This window comes from Daphnia pulicaria, chromosome 3, assembly GCF_021234035.1.
Source record: "Daphnia pulicaria isolate SC F1-1A chromosome 3, SC_F0-13Bv2, whole genome shotgun sequence".
Taxonomy (NCBI): domain Eukaryota; kingdom Metazoa; phylum Arthropoda; class Branchiopoda; order Diplostraca; family Daphniidae; genus Daphnia; species Daphnia pulicaria.
The window spans coordinates 1,355,380-1,373,734 of record NC_060915.1 but is presented as its reverse complement, the minus strand read 5'-3'; the positions used below and the strand labels follow the sequence as shown (position 1 = coordinate 1,373,734).

General features: G+C 37.1%; 39 pseudogenes; all 39 read right to left on the bottom strand.

The window, feature by feature from the left end:
- Positions 1-134: 134 nt before the first annotated feature.
- Positions 135-253, bottom strand: LOC124331585 (annotated as a pseudogene).
- Positions 254-667: 414 nt separating this feature from the next.
- On the bottom strand, positions 668-786 carry LOC124331584 (annotated as a pseudogene).
- A 284-nt stretch (positions 787-1,070) lies between these two features.
- LOC124331583 lies at positions 1,071-1,189 on the bottom strand (annotated as a pseudogene).
- Positions 1,190-1,603: 414 nt separating this feature from the next.
- LOC124331582 lies at positions 1,604-1,722 on the bottom strand (annotated as a pseudogene).
- Positions 1,723-2,006: 284 nt separating this feature from the next.
- LOC124331581 lies at positions 2,007-2,125 on the bottom strand (annotated as a pseudogene).
- Positions 2,126-2,409: 284 nt separating this feature from the next.
- LOC124331579 lies at positions 2,410-2,528 on the bottom strand (annotated as a pseudogene).
- Positions 2,529-2,942: 414 nt separating this feature from the next.
- LOC124331578 lies at positions 2,943-3,061 on the bottom strand (annotated as a pseudogene).
- Positions 3,062-3,345: 284 nt separating this feature from the next.
- LOC124331577 lies at positions 3,346-3,464 on the bottom strand (annotated as a pseudogene).
- A 414-nt stretch (positions 3,465-3,878) lies between these two features.
- Positions 3,879-3,997, bottom strand: LOC124331576 (annotated as a pseudogene).
- Positions 3,998-4,281: 284 nt separating this feature from the next.
- Positions 4,282-4,400, bottom strand: LOC124331575 (annotated as a pseudogene).
- Positions 4,401-4,814: 414 nt separating this feature from the next.
- Positions 4,815-4,933, bottom strand: LOC124331574 (annotated as a pseudogene).
- Positions 4,934-5,217: 284 nt separating this feature from the next.
- LOC124331573 lies at positions 5,218-5,336 on the bottom strand (annotated as a pseudogene).
- A 284-nt stretch (positions 5,337-5,620) lies between these two features.
- Positions 5,621-5,739, bottom strand: LOC124331572 (annotated as a pseudogene).
- A 414-nt stretch (positions 5,740-6,153) lies between these two features.
- On the bottom strand, positions 6,154-6,272 carry LOC124331571 (annotated as a pseudogene).
- Positions 6,273-6,556: 284 nt separating this feature from the next.
- Positions 6,557-6,675, bottom strand: LOC124331570 (annotated as a pseudogene).
- Positions 6,676-6,959: 284 nt separating this feature from the next.
- LOC124331567 lies at positions 6,960-7,078 on the bottom strand (annotated as a pseudogene).
- A 414-nt stretch (positions 7,079-7,492) lies between these two features.
- Positions 7,493-7,611, bottom strand: LOC124331566 (annotated as a pseudogene).
- Positions 7,612-7,895: 284 nt separating this feature from the next.
- LOC124331565 lies at positions 7,896-8,014 on the bottom strand (annotated as a pseudogene).
- Positions 8,015-8,428: 414 nt separating this feature from the next.
- LOC124331564 lies at positions 8,429-8,547 on the bottom strand (annotated as a pseudogene).
- A 284-nt stretch (positions 8,548-8,831) lies between these two features.
- On the bottom strand, positions 8,832-8,950 carry LOC124331563 (annotated as a pseudogene).
- A 284-nt stretch (positions 8,951-9,234) lies between these two features.
- Positions 9,235-9,353, bottom strand: LOC124331562 (annotated as a pseudogene).
- A 414-nt stretch (positions 9,354-9,767) lies between these two features.
- Positions 9,768-9,886, bottom strand: LOC124331561 (annotated as a pseudogene).
- Positions 9,887-10,170: 284 nt separating this feature from the next.
- Positions 10,171-10,289, bottom strand: LOC124331560 (annotated as a pseudogene).
- A 414-nt stretch (positions 10,290-10,703) lies between these two features.
- Positions 10,704-10,822, bottom strand: LOC124331559 (annotated as a pseudogene).
- Positions 10,823-11,106: 284 nt separating this feature from the next.
- Positions 11,107-11,225, bottom strand: LOC124331558 (annotated as a pseudogene).
- Positions 11,226-11,509: 284 nt separating this feature from the next.
- On the bottom strand, positions 11,510-11,628 carry LOC124331556 (annotated as a pseudogene).
- A 703-nt stretch (positions 11,629-12,331) lies between these two features.
- On the bottom strand, positions 12,332-12,450 carry LOC124331555 (annotated as a pseudogene).
- A 284-nt stretch (positions 12,451-12,734) lies between these two features.
- Positions 12,735-12,853, bottom strand: LOC124331554 (annotated as a pseudogene).
- A 414-nt stretch (positions 12,854-13,267) lies between these two features.
- Positions 13,268-13,386, bottom strand: LOC124331553 (annotated as a pseudogene).
- A 284-nt stretch (positions 13,387-13,670) lies between these two features.
- On the bottom strand, positions 13,671-13,789 carry LOC124331552 (annotated as a pseudogene).
- Positions 13,790-14,203: 414 nt separating this feature from the next.
- Positions 14,204-14,322, bottom strand: LOC124331551 (annotated as a pseudogene).
- Positions 14,323-14,606: 284 nt separating this feature from the next.
- Positions 14,607-14,725, bottom strand: LOC124331550 (annotated as a pseudogene).
- Positions 14,726-15,009: 284 nt separating this feature from the next.
- LOC124331549 lies at positions 15,010-15,128 on the bottom strand (annotated as a pseudogene).
- Positions 15,129-15,542: 414 nt separating this feature from the next.
- Positions 15,543-15,661, bottom strand: LOC124331548 (annotated as a pseudogene).
- Positions 15,662-16,076: 415 nt separating this feature from the next.
- On the bottom strand, positions 16,077-16,195 carry LOC124331547 (annotated as a pseudogene).
- A 414-nt stretch (positions 16,196-16,609) lies between these two features.
- Positions 16,610-16,728, bottom strand: LOC124331545 (annotated as a pseudogene).
- A 414-nt stretch (positions 16,729-17,142) lies between these two features.
- Positions 17,143-17,261, bottom strand: LOC124331544 (annotated as a pseudogene).
- Positions 17,262-17,676: 415 nt separating this feature from the next.
- LOC124331543 lies at positions 17,677-17,795 on the bottom strand (annotated as a pseudogene).
- Positions 17,796-18,209: 414 nt separating this feature from the next.
- Positions 18,210-18,328, bottom strand: LOC124331542 (annotated as a pseudogene).
- Positions 18,329-18,355: the final 27 nt, after the last annotated feature.

Sequence of the window (18,355 nt, the reverse complement as noted above, 5' to 3'; positions counted from 1 at the left end):
TCCAGAATCATTCAAATAGATGAATTGAACCTATCTCTATGCCATTGAAATTTTTTATCTAAGAATTTGGACTGGTAACCATCGTGATTGAAAAAAAATTTCAAGAAGTTTGTTATTGAAAACAAACTGTTCATCGCCAACGACATCCCGTATTCCCAAGCGGTCACCCTTCCAAGTACTAACGGGACTCGACGTAACTTAACTTCTGGGAGCTGACGAGACCAGGTGCGTTCTACGTGATATGGCCGTTGACATTCAAAAATGAAAATTTACCCTCCCAGTCCCAATGGATGAATAGAAAATCACTTCAAAGTGATAGAAATGTTTTTTCATTGAATTTGGACTCGTAACCATCGCGAATAAAAAAGCGCGATAAACTTTGAAAAACTCGCAATGAAATTTATCCAGAATCATTCCTATAGATGAATTGAACCTATCTCTATGCCATTGATATTTTTGATCTACGAATTTGGACTGGTAACCATCGCGATTAAAAAACGCGATAAACTTCGAAAAACTCTCAATGGAATTGATCCAGAATCATTCTTATAGATGAATTGAACCTATCTCTAAGGCATTGAAATTTTTTATCTACGAATTTGGACTGGTAACCATCGTGATTGAAAAAAAATTTCAAGAAGTTTGTTATTGAAAACAAACTGTTCATCGCCAACGACATCCCGTATTCCCAAGCGGTCACCCTTCCAAGTACTAACGGGACTCGACGTAACTTAACTTCTGGGAGCTGACGAGACCAGGTGCGTTCTACGTGATATGGCCGTTGACATTCAAAAATGAAAATTTACCCTCCCAGTCCCAATGGATGAATAGAAAATCACTTCAAAGTGATAGAAATGTTTGTTCATTGAATTTGGACTCGTAACCATCGCGAATAAAAAAGCGCGATAAACTTTGAAAAACTCGCAATGAAATTTATCCAGAATCATTCAAATAGATGAATTGAACCTATCTCTATGCCATTGAAATTTTTTATCTAAGAATTTGGACTGGTAACCATCGTGATTGAAAAAAAATTTCAAGAAGTTTGTTATTGAAAACAAACTGTTCATCGCCAACGACATCCCGTATTCCCAAGCGGTCACCCTTCCAAGTACTAACGGGACTCGACGTAACTTAACTTCTGGGAGCTGACGAGACCAGGTGCGTTCTACGTGATATGGCCGTTGACATTCAAAAATGAAAATTTACCCTCCCAGTCCCAATGGATGAATAGAAAATCACTTCAAAGTGATAGAAATGTTTTTTCATTGAATTTGGACTCGTAACCATCGCGAATAAAAAAGCGCGATAAACTTTGAAAAACTCGCAATGAAATTTATCCAGAATCATTCCTATAGATGAATTGAACCTATCTCTATGCCATTGATATTTTTGATCTACGAATTTGGACTGGTAACCATCGCGATTAAAAAACGCGATAAACTTTGAAAAACTCTCAATGGAATTGATCCAGAATCATTCTTATAGATGAATTGAACCTATCTCTAAGGCATTGAAATTTTTTATCTACGAATTTGGACTGGTAACCATCGTGATTGAAAAAAAATTTCAAGAAGTTTGTTATTGAAAACAAACTGTTCATCGCCAACGACATCCCGTATTCCCAAGCGGTCACCCTTCCAAGTACTAACGGGACTCGACGTAACTTAACTTCTGGGAGCTGACGAGACCAGGTGCGTTCTACGTGATATGGCCGTTGACATTCAAAAATGAAAATTTACCCTCCCAGTCCCAATGGATGAATAGAAAATCACTTCAAAGTGATAGAAATGTTTGTTCATTGAATTTGGACTCGTAACCATCGCGAATAAAAAAGCGCGATAAACTTTGAAAAACTCGCAATGAAATTTATCCAGAATCATTCAAATAGATGAATTGAACCTATCTCTATGCCATTGAAATTTTTTATCTAAGAATTTGGACTGGTAACCATCGTGATTGAAAAAAAATTTCAAGAAGTTTGTTATTGAAAACAAACTGTTCATCGCCAACGACATCCCGTATTCCCAAGCGGTCACCCTTCCAAGTACTAACGGGACTCGACGTAACTTAACTTCTGGGAGCTGACGAGACCAGGTGCGTTCTACGTGATATGGCCGTTGACATTCAAAAATGAAAATTTACCCTCCCAGTCCCAATGGATGAATAGAAAATCACTTCAAAGTGATAGAAATGTTTTTTCATTGAATTTGGACTCGTAACCATCGCGAATAAAAAAGCGCGATAAACTTTGAAAAACTCGCAATGAAATTTATCCAGAATCATTCAAATAGATGAATTGAACCTATCTCTATGCCATTGAAATTTTTTATCTAAGAATTTGGACTGGTAACCATCGTGATTGAAAAAAAATTTCAAGAAGTTTGTTATTGAAAACAAACTGTTCATCGCCAACGACATCCCGTATTCCCAAGCGGTCACCCTTCCAAGTACTAACGGGACTCGACGTAACTTAACTTCTGGGAGCTGACGAGACCAGGTGCGTTCTACGTGATATGGCCGTTGACATTCAAAAATGAAAATTTACCCTCCCAGTCCCAATGGATGAATAGAAAATCACTTCAAAGTGATAGAAATGTTTTTTCATTGAATTTGGACTCGTAACCATCGCGAATAAAAAAGCGCGATAAACTTTGAAAAACTCGCAATGAAATTTATCCAGAATCATTCCTATAGATGAATTGAACCTATCTCTATGCCATTGATATTTTTGATCTACGAATTTGGACTGGTAACCATCGCGATTAAAAAACGCGATAAACTTCGAAAAACTCTCAATGGAATTGATCCAGAATCATTCTTATAGATGAATTGAACCTATCTCTAAGGCATTGAAATTTTTTATCTACGAATTTGGACTGGTAACCATCGTGATTGAAAAAAAATTTCAAGAAGTTTGTTATTGAAAACAAACTGTTCATCGCCAACGACATCCCGTATTCCCAAGCGGTCACCCTTCCAAGTACTAACGGGACTCGACGTAACTTAACTTCTGGGAGCTGACGAGACCAGGTGCGTTCTACGTGATATGGCCGTTGACATTCAAAAATGAAAATTTACCCTCCCAGTCCCAATGGATGAATAGAAAATCACTTCAAAGTGATAGAAATGTTTGTTCATTGAATTTGGACTCGTAACCATCGCGAATAAAAAAGCGCGATAAACTTTGAAAAACTCGCAATGAAATTTATCCAGAATCATTCAAATAGATGAATTGAACCTATCTCTATGCCATTGAAATTTTTTATCTAAGAATTTGGACTGGTAACCATCGTGATTGAAAAAAAATTTCAAGAAGTTTGTTATTGAAAACAAACTGTTCATCGCCAACGACATCCCGTATTCCCAAGCGGTCACCCTTCCAAGTACTAACGGGACTCGACGTAACTTAACTTCTGGGAGCTGACGAGACCAGGTGCGTTCTACGTGATATGGCCGTTGACATTCAAAAATGAAAATTTACCCTCCCAGTCCCAATGGATGAATAGAAAATCACTTCAAAGTGATAGAAATGTTTTTTCATTGAATTTGGACTCGTAACCATCGCGAATAAAAAAGCGCGATAAACTTTGAAAAACTCGCAATGAAATTTATCCAGAATCATTCCTATAGATGAATTGAACCTATCTCTATGCCATTGATATTTTTGATCTACGAATTTGGACTGGTAACCATCGCGATTAAAAAACGCGATAAACTTTGAAAAACTCTCAATGGAATTGATCCAGAATCATTCTTATAGATGAATTGAACCTATCTCTAAGGCATTGAAATTTTTTATCTACGAATTTGGACTGGTAACCATCGTGATTGAAAAAAAATTTCAAGAAGTTTGTTATTGAAAACAAACTGTTCATCGCCAACGACATCCCGTATTCCCAAGCGGTCACCCTTCCAAGTACTAACGGGACTCGACGTAACTTAACTTCTGGGAGCTGACGAGACCAGGTGCGTTCTACGTGATATGGCCGTTGACATTCAAAAATGAAAATTTACCCTCCCAGTCCCAATGGATGAATAGAAAATCACTTCAAAGTGATAGAAATGTTTGTTCATTGAATTTGGACTCGTAACCATCGCGAATAAAAAAGCGCGATAAACTTTGAAAAACTCGCAATGAAATTTATCCAGAATCATTCAAATAGATGAATTGAACCTATCTCTATGCCATTGAAATTTTTTATCTAAGAATTTGGACTGGTAACCATCGTGATTGAAAAAAAATTTCAAGAAGTTTGTTATTGAAAACAAACTGTTCATCGCCAACGACATCCCGTATTCCCAAGCGGTCACCCTTCCAAGTACTAACGGGACTCGACGTAACTTAACTTCTGGGAGCTGACGAGACCAGGTGCGTTCTACGTGATATGGCCGTTGACATTCAAAAATGAAAATTTACCCTCCCAGTCCCAATGGATGAATAGAAAATCACTTCAAAGTGATAGAAATGTTTTTTCATTGAATTTGGACTCGTAACCATCGCGAATAAAAAAGCGCGATAAACTTTGAAAAACTCGCAATGAAATTTATCCAGAATCATTCCTATAGATGAATTGAACCTATCTCTATGCCATTGATATTTTTGATCTACGAATTTGGACTGGTAACCATCGCGATTAAAAAACGCGATAAACTTTGAAAAACTCTCAATGGAATTGATCCAGAATCATTCTTATAGATGAATTGAACCTATCTCTAAGGCATTGAAATTTTTTATCTACGAATTTGGACTGGTAACCATCGTGATTGAAAAAAAATTTCAAGAAGTTTGTTATTGAAAACAAACTGTTCATCGCCAACGACATCCCGTATTCCCAAGCGGTCACCCTTCCAAGTACTAACGGGACTCGACGTAACTTAACTTCTGGGAGCTGACGAGACCAGGTGCGTTCTACGTGATATGGCCGTTGACATTCAAAAATGAAAATTTACCCTCCCAGTCCCAATGGATGAATAGAAAATCACTTCAAAGTGATAGAAATGTTTGTTCATTGAATTTGGACTCGTAACCATCGCGAATAAAAAAGCGCGATAAACTTTGAAAAACTCGCAATGAAATTTATCCAGAATCATTCAAATAGATGAATTGAACCTATCTCTATGCCATTGAAATTTTTTATCTAAGAATTTGGACTGGTAACCATCGTGATTGAAAAAAAATTTCAAGAAGTTTGTTATTGAAAACAAACTGTTCATCGCCAACGACATCCCGTATTCCCAAGCGGTCACCCTTCCAAGTACTAACGGGACTCGACGTAACTTAACTTCTGGGAGCTGACGAGACCAGGTGCGTTCTACGTGATATGGCCGTTGACATTCAAAAATGAAAATTTACCCTCCCAGTCCCAATGGATGAATAGAAAATCACTTCAAAGTGATAGAAATGTTTTTTCATTGAATTTGGACTCGTAACCATCGCGAATAAAAAAGCGCGATAAACTTTGAAAAACTCGCAATGAAATTTATCCAGAATCATTCAAATAGATGAATTGAACCTATCTCTATGCCATTGAAATTTTTTATCTAAGAATTTGGACTGGTAACCATCGTGATTGAAAAAAAATTTCAAGAAGTTTGTTATTGAAAACAAACTGTTCATCGCCAACGACATCCCGTATTCCCAAGCGGTCACCCTTCCAAGTACTAACGGGACTCGACGTAACTTAACTTCTGGGAGCTGACGAGACCAGGTGCGTTCTACGTGATATGGCCGTTGACATTCAAAAATGAAAATTTACCCTCCCAGTCCCAATGGATGAATAGAAAATCACTTCAAAGTGATAGAAATGTTTTTTCATTGAATTTGGACTCGTAACCATCGCGAATAAAAAAGCGCGATAAACTTTGAAAAACTCGCAATGAAATTTATCCAGAATCATTCCTATAGATGAATTGAACCTATCTCTATGCCATTGATATTTTTGATCTACGAATTTGGACTGGTAACCATCGCGATTAAAAAACGCGATAAACTTCGAAAAACTCTCAATGGAATTGATCCAGAATCATTCTTATAGATGAATTGAACCTATCTCTAAGGCATTGAAATTTTTTATCTACGAATTTGGACTGGTAACCATCGTGATTGAAAAAAAATTTCAAGAAGTTTGTTATTGAAAACAAACTGTTCATCGCCAACGACATCCCGTATTCCCAAGCGGTCACCCTTCCAAGTACTAACGGGACTCGACGTAACTTAACTTCTGGGAGCTGACGAGACCAGGTGCGTTCTACGTGATATGGCCGTTGACATTCAAAAATGAAAATTTACCCTCCCAGTCCCAATGGATGAATAGAAAATCACTTCAAAGTGATAGAAATGTTTGTTCATTGAATTTGGACTCGTAACCATCGCGAATAAAAAAGCGCGATAAACTTTGAAAAACTCGCAATGAAATTTATCCAGAATCATTCAAATAGATGAATTGAACCTATCTCTATGCCATTGAAATTTTTTATCTAAGAATTTGGACTGGTAACCATCGTGATTGAAAAAAAATTTCAAGAAGTTTGTTATTGAAAACAAACTGTTCATCGCCAACGACATCCCGTATTCCCAAGCGGTCACCCTTCCAAGTACTAACGGGACTCGACGTAACTTAACTTCTGGGAGCTGACGAGACCAGGTGCGTTCTACGTGATATGGCCGTTGACATTCAAAAATGAAAATTTACCCTCCCAGTCCCAATGGATGAATAGAAAATCACTTCAAAGTGATAGAAATGTTTTTTCATTGAATTTGGACTCGTAACCATCGCGAATAAAAAAGCGCGATAAACTTTGAAAAACTCGCAATGAAATTTATCCAGAATCATTCAAATAGATGAATTGAACCTATCTCTATGCCATTGAAATTTTTTATCTAAGAATTTGGACTGGTAACCATCGTGATTGAAAAAAAATTTCAAGAAGTTTGTTATTGAAAACAAACTGTTCATCGCCAACGACATCCCGTATTCCCAAGCGGTCACCCTTCCAAGTACTAACGGGACTCGACGTAACTTAACTTCTGGGAGCTGACGAGACCAGGTGCGTTCTACGTGATATGGCCGTTGACATTCAAAAATGAAAATTTACCCTCCCAGTCCCAATGGATGAATAGAAAATCACTTCAAAGTGATAGAAATGTTTTTTCATTGAATTTGGACTCGTAACCATCGCGAATAAAAAAGCGCGATAAACTTTGAAAAACTCGCAATGAAATTTATCCAGAATCATTCCTATAGATGAATTGAACCTATCTCTATGCCATTGATATTTTTGATCTACGAATTTGGACTGGTAACCATCGCGATTAAAAAACGCGATAAACTTTGAAAAACTCTCAATGGAATTGATCCAGAATCATTCTTATAGATGAATTGAACCTATCTCTAAGGCATTGAAATTTTTTATCTACGAATTTGGACTGGTAACCATCGTGATTGAAAAAAAATTTCAAGAAGTTTGTTATTGAAAACAAACTGTTCATCGCCAACGACATCCCGTATTCCCAAGCGGTCACCCTTCCAAGTACTAACGGGACTCGACGTAACTTAACTTCTGGGAGCTGACGAGACCAGGTGCGTTCTACGTGATATGGCCGTTGACATTCAAAAATGAAAATTTACCCTCCCAGTCCCAATGGATGAATAGAAAATCACTTCAAAGTGATAGAAATGTTTGTTCATTGAATTTGGACTCGTAACCATCGCGAATAAAAAAGCGCGATAAACTTTGAAAAACTCGCAATGAAATTTATCCAGAATCATTCAAATAGATGAATTGAACCTATCTCTATGCCATTGAAATTTTTTATCTAAGAATTTGGACTGGTAACCATCGTGATTGAAAAAAAATTTCAAGAAGTTTGTTATTGAAAACAAACTGTTCATCGCCAACGACATCCCGTATTCCCAAGCGGTCACCCTTCCAAGTACTAACGGGACTCGACGTAACTTAACTTCTGGGAGCTGACGAGACCAGGTGCGTTCTACGTGATATGGCCGTTGACATTCAAAAATGAAAATTTACCCTCCCAGTCCCAATGGATGAATAGAAAATCACTTCAAAGTGATAGAAATGTTTTTTCATTGAATTTGGACTCGTAACCATCGCGAATAAAAAAGCGCGATAAACTTTGAAAAACTCGCAATGAAATTTATCCAGAATCATTCCTATAGATGAATTGAACCTATCTCTATGCCATTGATATTTTTGATCTACGAATTTGGACTGGTAACCATCGCGATTAAAAAACGCGATAAACTTTGAAAAACTCTCAATGGAATTGATCCAGAATCATTCTTATAGATGAATTGAACCTATCTCTAAGGCATTGAAATTTTTTATCTACGAATTTGGACTGGTAACCATCGTGATTGAAAAAAAATTTCAAGAAGTTTGTTATTGAAAACAAACTGTTCATCGCCAACGACATCCCGTATTCCCAAGCGGTCACCCTTCCAAGTACTAACGGGACTCGACGTAACTTAACTTCTGGGAGCTGACGAGACCAGGTGCGTTCTACGTGATATGGCCGTTGACATTCAAAAATGAAAATTTACCCTCCCAGTCCCAATGGATGAATAGAAAATCACTTCAAAGTGATAGAAATGTTTGTTCATTGAATTTGGACTCGTAACCATCGCGAATAAAAAAGCGCGATAAACTTTGAAAAACTCGCAATGAAATTTATCCAGAATCATTCAAATAGATGAATTGAACCTATCTCTATGCCATTGAAATTTTTTATCTAAGAATTTGGACTGGTAACCATCGTGATTGAAAAAAAATTTCAAGAAGTTTGTTATTGAAAACAAACTGTTCATCGCCAACGACATCCCGTATTCCCAAGCGGTCACCCTTCCAAGTACTAACGGGACTCGACGTAACTTAACTTCTGGGAGCTGACGAGACCAGGTGCGTTCTACGTGATATGGCCGTTGACATTCAAAAATGAAAATTTACCCTCCCAGTCCCAATGGATGAATAGAAAATCACTTCAAAGTGATAGAAATGTTTTTTCATTGAATTTGGACTCGTAACCATCGCGAATAAAAAAGCGCGATAAACTTTGAAAAACTCGCAATGAAATTTATCCAGAATCATTCAAATAGATGAATTGAACCTATCTCTATGCCATTGAAATTTTTTATCTAAGAATTTGGACTGGTAACCATCGTGATTGAAAAAAAATTTCAAGAAGTTTGTTATTGAAAACAAACTGTTCATCGCCAACGACATCCCGTATTCCCAAGCGGTCACCCTTCCAAGTACTAACGGGACTCGACGTAACTTAACTTCTGGGAGCTGACGAGACCAGGTGCGTTCTACGTGATATGGCCGTTGACATTCAAAAATGAAAATTTACCCTCCCAGTCCCAATGGATGAATAGAAAATCACTTCAAAGTGATAGAAATGTTTTTTCATTGAATTTGGACTCGTAACCATCGCGAATAAAAAAGCGCGATAAACTTTGAAAAACTCGCAATGAAATTTATCCAGAATCATTCCTATAGATGAATTGAACCTATCTCTATGCCATTGATATTTTTGATCTACGAATTTGGACTGGTAACCATCGCGATTAAAAAACGCGATAAACTTCGAAAAACTCTCAATGGAATTGATCCAGAATCATTCTTATAGATGAATTGAACCTATCTCTAAGGCATTGAAATTTTTTATCTACGAATTTGGACTGGTAACCATCGTGATTGAAAAAAAATTTCAAGAAGTTTGTTATTGAAAACAAACTGTTCATCGCCAACGACATCCCGTATTCCCAAGCGGTCACCCTTCCAAGTACTAACGGGACTCGACGTAACTTAACTTCTGGGAGCTGACGAGACCAGGTGCGTTCTACGTGATATGGCCGTTGACATTCAAAAATGAAAATTTACCCTCCCAGTCCCAATGGATGAATAGAAAATCACTTCAAAGTGATAGAAATGTTTGTTCATTGAATTTGGACTCGTAACCATCGCGAATAAAAAAGCGCGATAAACTTTGAAAAACTCGCAATGAAATTTATCCAGAATCATTCAAATAGATGAATTGAACCTATCTCTATGCCATTGAAATTTTTTATCTAAGAATTTGGACTGGTAACCATCGTGATTGAAAAAAAATTTCAAGAAGTTTGTTATTGAAAACAAACTGTTCATCGCCAACGACATCCCGTATTCCCAAGCGGTCACCCTTCCAAGTACTAACGGGACTCGACGTAACTTAACTTCTGGGAGCTGACGAGACCAGGTGCGTTCTACGTGATATGGCCGTTGACATTCAAAAATGAAAATTTACCCTCCCAGTCCCAATGGATGAATAGAAAATCACTTCAAAGTGATAGAAATGTTTTTTCATTGAATTTGGACTCGTAACCATCGCGAATAAAAAAGCGCGATAAACTTTGAAAAACTCGCAATGAAATTTATCCAGAATCATTCCTATAGATGAATTGAACCTATCTCTATGCCATTGATATTTTTGATCTACGAATTTGGACTGGTAACCATCGCGATTAAAAAACGCGATAAACTTTGAAAAACTCTCAATGGAATTGATCCAGAATCATTCTTATAGATGAATTGAACCTATCTCTAAGGCATTGAAATTTTTTATCTACGAATTTGGACTGGTAACCATCGTGATTGAAAAAAAATTTCAAGAAGTTTGTTATTGAAAACAAACTGTTCATCGCCAACGACATCCCGTATTCCCAAGCGGTCACCCTTCCAAGTACTAACGGGACTCGACGTAACTTAACTTCTGGGAGCTGACGAGACCAGGTGCGTTCTACGTGATATGGCCGTTGACATTCAAAAATGAAAATTTACCCTCCCAGTCCCAATGGATGAATAGAAAATCACTTCAAAGTGATAGAAATGTTTGTTCATTGAATTTGGACTCGTAACCATCGCGAATAAAAAAGCGCGATAAACTTTGAAAAACTCGCAATGAAATTTATCCAGAATCATTCAAATAGATGAATTGAACCTATCTCTATGCCATTGAAATTTTTTATCTAAGAATTTGGACTGGTAACCATCGTGATTGAAAAAAAATTTCAAGAAGTTTGTTATTGAAAACAAACTGTTCATCGCCAACGACATCCCGTATTCCCAAGCGGTCACCCTTCCAAGTACTAACGGGACTCGACGTAACTTAACTTCTGGGAGCTGACGAGACCAGGTGCGTTCTACGTGATATGGCCGTTGACATTCAAAAATGAAAATTTACCCTCCCAGTCCCAATGGATGAATAGAAAATCACTTCAAAGTGATAGAAATGTTTTTTCATTGAATTTGGACTCGTAACCATCGCGAATAAAAAAGCGCGATAAACTTTGAAAAACTCGCAATGAAATTTATCCAGAATCATTCAAATAGATGAATTGAACCTATCTCTATGCCATTGAAATTTTTTATCTAAGAATTTGGACTGGTAACCATCGTGATTGAAAAAAAATTTCAAGAAGTTTGTTATTGAAAACAAACTGTTCATCGCCAACGACATCCCGTATTCCCAAGCGGTCACCCTTCCAAGTACTAACGGGACTCGACGTAACTTAACTTCTGGGAGCTGACGAGACCAGGTGCGTTCTACGTGATATGGCCGTTGACATTCAAAAATGAAAATTTACCCTCCCAGTCCCAATGGATGAATAGAAAATCACTTCAAAGTGATAGAAATGTTTGTTCATTGAATTTGGACTCGTAACCATCGCGAATAAAAAAGCGCGATAAACTTTGAAAAACTCGCAATGAAATTTATCCAGAATCATTCAAATAGATGAATTGAACCTATCTCTATGCCATTGAAATTTTTTATCTAAGAATTTGGACTGGTAACCATCGTGATTGAAAAAAAATTTCAAGAAGTTTGTTATTGAAAACAAACTGTTCATCGCCAACGACATCCCGTATTCCCAAGCGGTCACCCTTCCAAGTACTAACGGGACTCGACGTAACTTAACTTCTACTGCTCTATAAATCTGGGAGCTGACGAGACCAGGTGCGTTCTACGTGATATGGCCGTTGACATTCAAAAATGAAAATTTACCCTCCCAGTCCCAATGGATGAATAGAAAATCACTTCAAAGTGATAGAAATGTTTTTTCATTGAATTTGGACTCGTAACCATCGCGAATAAAAAAGCGCGATAAACTTTGAAAAACTCGCAATGAAATTTATCCAGAATCATTCAAATAGATGAATTGAACCTATCTCTATGCCATTGAAATTTTTTATCTAAGAATTTGGACTGGTAACCATCGTGATTGAAAAAAAATTTCAAGAAGTTTGTTATTGAAAACAAACTGTTCATCGCCAACGACATCCCGTATTCCCAAGCGGTCACCCTTCCAAGTACTAACGGGACTCGACGTAACTTAACTTCTGGGAGCTGACGAGACCAGGTGCGTTCTACGTGATATGGCCGTTGACATTCAAAAATGAAAATTTACCCTCCCAGTCCCAATGGATGAATAGAAAATCACTTCAAAGTGATAGAAATGTTTTTTCATTGAATTTGGACTCGTAACCATCGCGAATAAAAAAGCGCGATAAACTTTGAAAAACTCGCAATGAAATTTATCCAGAATCATTCAAATAGATGAATTGAACCTATCTCTATGCCATTGAAATTTTTTATCTAAGAATTTGGACTGGTAACCATCGTGATTGAAAAAAAATTTCAAGAAGTTTGTTATTGAAAACAAACTGTTCATCGCCAACGACATCCCGTATTCCCAAGCGGTCACCCTTCCAAGTACTAACGGGACTCGACGTAACTTAACTTCTGGGAGCTGACGAGACCAGGTGCGTTCTACGTGATATGGCCGTTGACATTCAAAAATGAAAATTTACCCTCCCAGTCCCAATGGATGAATAGAAAATCACTTCAAAGTGATAGAAATGTTTTTTCATTGAATTTGGACTCGTAACCATCGCGAATAAAAAAGCGCGATAAACTTTGAAAAACTCGCAATGAAATTTATCCAGAATCATTCCTATAGATGAATTGAACCTATCTCTATGCCATTGATATTTTTGATCTACGAATTTGGACTGGTAACCATCGCGATTAAAAAACGCGATAAACTTTGAAAAACTCTCAATGGAATTGATCCAGAATCATTCTTATAGATGAATTGAACCTATCTCTAAGGCATTGAAATTTTTTATCTACGAATTTAGACTGGTAATTATCGTGATTGAAAAAAAATTTCAAGAAGTTTGTTATTGAAAACATACTGTTCATCGCCAACGACATCCCGTATTCCCAAGCGGTCACCCTTCCAAGTACTAACGGGACTCGACGTAACTTAACTTCTGGGAGCTGACGAGACCAGGTGCGTTCTACGTGATATGGCCGTTGACATTCAAAAATGAAAATTTACCCTCCCAGTCCCAATGGATGAATAGAAAATCACTTCAAAGTGATAGAAATGTTTGTTCATTGAATTTGGACTCGTAACCATCGCGAATAAAAAAGCGCGATAAACTTTGAAAAACTCGCAATGAAATTTATCCAGAATCATTCAAATAGATGAATTGAACCTATCTCTATGCCATTGAAATTTTTTATCTAAGAATTTGGACTGGTAACCATCGTGATTGAAAAAAAATTTCAAGAAGTTTGTTATTGAAAACAAACTGTTCATCGCCAACGACATCCCGTATTCCCAAGCGGTCACCCTTCCAAGTACTAACGGGACTCGACGTAACTTAACTTCTGGGAGCTGACGAGACCAGGTGCGTTCTACGTGATATGGCCGTTGACATTCAAAAATGAAAATTTACCCTCCCAGTCCCAATGGATGAATAGAAAATCACTTCAAAGTGATAGAAATGTTTTTTCATTGAATTTGGACTCGTAACCATCGCGAATAAAAAAGCGCGATAAACTTTGAAAAACTCGCAATGAAATTTATCCAGAATCATTCCTATAGATGAATTGAACCTATCTCTATGCCATTGATATTTTTGATCTACGAATTTGGACTGGTAACCATCGCGATTAAAAAACGCGATAAACTTTGAAAAACTCTCAATGGAATTGATCCAGAATCATTCTTATAGATGAATTGAACCTATCTCTAAGGCATTGAAATTTTTTATCTACGAATTTGGACTGGTAATTATCGTGATTGAAAAAAAATTTCAAGAAGTTTGTTATTGAAAACAAACTGTTCATCGCCAACGACATCCCGTATTCCCAAGCGGTCACCCTTCCAAGTACTAACGGGACTCGACGTAACTTAACTTCTGGGAGCTGACGAGACCAGGTGCGTTCTACGTGATATGGCCGTTGACATTCAAAAATGAAAATTTACCCTCCCAGTCCCAATGGATGAATAGAAAATCACTTCAAAGTGATAGAAATGTTTGTTCATTGAATTTGGACTCGTAACCATCGCGAATAAAAAAGCGCGATAAACTTTGAAAAACTCGCAATGAAATTTATCCAGAATCATTCAAATAGATGAATTGAACCTATCTCTATGCCATTGAAATTTTTTATCTAAGAATTTGGACTGGTAACCATCGTGATTGAAAAAAAATTTCAAGAAGTTTGTTATTGAAAACAAACTGTTCATCGCCAACGACATCCCGTATTCCCAAGCGGTCACCCTTCCAAGTACTAACGGGACTCGACGTAACTTAACTTCTGGGAGCTGACGAGACCAGGTGCGTTCTACGTGATATGGCCGTTGACATTCAAAAATGAAAATTTACCCTCCCAGTCCCAATGGATGAATAGAAAATCACTTCAAAGTGATAGAAATGTTTGTTCATTGAATTTGGACTCGTAACCATCGCGAATAAAAAAGCGCGATAAACTTTGAAAAACTCGCAATGAAATTTATCCAGAATCATTCAAATAGATGAATTGAACCTATCTCTATGCCATTGAAATTTTTTATCTAAGAATTTGGACTGGTAACCATCGTGATTGAAAAAAAATTTCAAGAAGTTTGTTATTGAAAACAAACTGTTCATCGCCAACGACATCCCGTATTCCCAAGCGGTCACCCTTCCAAGTACTAACGGGACTCGACGTAACTTAACTTCTGGGAGCTGACGAGACCAGGTGCGTTCTACGTGATATGGCCGTTGACATTCAAAAATGAAAATTTACCCTCCCAGTCCCAATGGATGAATAGAAAATCACTTCAAAGTGATAGAAATGTTTTTTCATTGAATTTGGACTCGTAACCATCGCGAATAAAAAAGCGCGATAAACTTTGAAAAACTCGCAATGAAATTTATCCAGAATCATTCCTATAGATGAATTGAACCTATCTCTATGCCATTGATATTTTTGATCTACGAATTTGCACTGGTAACCATCGCGATTAAAAAACGCGATAAACTTTGAAAAACTCTCAATGGAATTGATCCAGAATCATTCTTATAGATGAATTGAACCTATCTCTAAGGCATTGAAATTTTTTATCTACGAATTTGGACTGGTAATTATCGTGATTGAAAAAAAATTTCAAGAAGTTTGTTATTGAAAACAAACTGTTCATCGCCAACGACATCCCGTATTCCCAAGCGGTCACCCTTCCAAGTACTAACGGGACTCGACGTAACTTAACTTCTGGGAGCTGACGAGACCAGGTGCGTTCTACGTGATATGGCCGTTGACATTCAAAAATGAAAATTTACCCTCCCAGTCCCAATGGATGAATAGAAAATCACTTCAAAGTGATAGAAATGTTTTTTCATTGAATTTGGACTCGTAACCATCGCGAATAAAAAAGCGCGATAAACTTTGAAAAACTCGCAATGAAATTTATCCAGAATCATTCCTATAGATGAATTGAACCTATCTCTATGCCATTGATATTTTTGATCTACGAATTTGGACTGGTAACCATCGCGAATAAAAAAGCGCGATAAACTTTGAAAAACTCGCAATGAAATTTATCCAGAATCATTCAAATAGATGAATTGAACCTATCTCTATGCCATTGAAATTTTTTATCTACGAATTTGGACTGGTAATTATCGTGATTGAAAAAAAATTTCAAGAAGTTTGTTATTGAAAACAAACTGTTCATCGCCAACGACATCCCGTATTCCCAAGCGGTCACCCTTCCAAGTACTAACGGGACTCGACGTAACTTAACTTCTGGGAGCTGACGAGACCAGGTGCGTTCTACGTGATATGGCCGTTGACATTCAAAAATGAAAATTTACCCTCCCAGTCCCAATGGATGAATAGAAAATCACTTCAAAGTGATAGAAATGTTTTTTCATTGAATTTGGACTCGTAACCATCGCGAATAAAAAAGCGCGATAAACTTTGAAAAACTCGCAATGAAATTTATCCAGAATCATTCCTATAGATGAATTGAACCTATCTCTATGCCATTGATATTTTTGATCTACGAATTTGCACTGGTAACCATCGCGATTAAAAAACGCGATAAACTTTGAAAAACTCTCAATGGAATTGATCCAGAATCATTCTTATAGATGAATTGAACCTATCTCTATGCCATTGAAATTTTTTATCTAAGAATTTGGACTGGTAACCATCGTGATTGAAAAAAAATTTCAAGAAATTTGTTATTGAAAACAAACTGTTCATCGCCAACGACATCCCGTATTCCCAAGCGGTCACCCTTCCAAGTACTAACGGGACTCGACGTAACTTAACTTCTGGGAGCTGACGAGACCAGGTGCGTTCTACGTGATATGGCCGTTGACATTCAAAAATGAAAATTTACCCTCCCAGTCCCAATGGATGAATAGAAAATCACTTCAAAGTGATAGAAATGTTTTTTCATTGAATTTGGACTCGTAACCATCGCGAATAAAAAAGCGCGATAAACTTTGAAAAACTCGCAATGAAATTTATCCAGAATCATTCCTATAGATGAATTGAACCTATCTCTATGCCATTGATATTTTTGATCTACGAATTTGCACTGGTAACCATCGCGATTAAAAAACGCGATAAACTTTGAAAAACTCTCAATGGAATTGATCCAGAATCATTCTTATAGATGAATTGAACCTATCTCTAAGGCATTGAAATTTTTTATCTACGAATTTGGACTGGTAATTATCGTGATTGAAAAAAAATTTCAAGAAGTTTGTTATTGAAAACAAACTGTTCATCGCCAACGACATCCCGTATTCCCAAGCGGTCACCCTTCCAAGTACTAACGGGACTCGACGTAACTTAACTTCTGGGAGCTGACGAGACCAGGTGCGTTCTACGTGATATGGCCGTTGACATTCAAAAATGAAAATTTACCCTCCCAGTCCCAATGGATGAATAGAAAATCACTTCAAAGTGATAGAAATGTTTTTTCATTGAATTTGGACTCGTAACCATCGCGAATAAAAAAGCGCGATAAACTTTGAAAAACTCGCAATGAAATTTATCCAGAATCATTCCTATAGATGAATTGAACCTATCTCTATGCCATTGATATTTTTGATCTACGAATTTGGACTGGTAACCATCGCGAATAAAAAAGCGCGATAAACTTTGAAAAACTCGCAATGAAATTTATCCAGAATCATTCAAATAGATGAATTGAACCTATCTCTATGCCATTGAAATTTTTTATCTACGAATTTGGACTGGTAATTATCGTGATTGAAAAAAAATTTCAAGAAGTTTGTTATTGAAAACAAACTGTTCATCGCCAACGACATCCCGTATTCCCAAGCGGTCACCCTTCCAAGTACTAACGGGACTCGACGTAACTTAACTTCTGGGAGCTGACGAGACCAGGTGCGTTCTACGTGATATGGCCGTTGACATTCAAAAATGAAAATTTACCCTCCCAGTCCCAATGGATGAATAGAAAATCACTTCAAAGTGATAGAAATGTTTTTTCATTGAATTTGGACTCGTAACCATCGCGAATAAAAAAGCGCGATAAACTTTGAAAAACTCGCAATGAAATTTATCCAGAATCATTCCTATAGATGAATTGAACCTATCTCTATGCCATTGATATTTTTGATCTACGAATTTGCACTGGTAACCATCGCGATTAAAAAACGCGATAAACTTTGAAAAACTCTCAATGGAATTGATCCAGAATCATTCTTATAGATGAATTGAACCTATCTCTAAGGCATTGAAATTTTTTATCTACGAATTTGGACTGGTAACCATCGTGATTGAAAAAAAATTTCAAGAAGTTTGTTATTGAAAACAAACTGTTCATCGCCAACGACATCCCGTATTCCCAAGCGGTCACCCTTCCAAGTACTAACGGGACTCGACGTAACTTAACTTCTGGGAGCTGACGAGACCAGGTGCGTTCTACGTGATATGGCCGTTGACATTCAAAAATGAAAATTTACCCTCCCA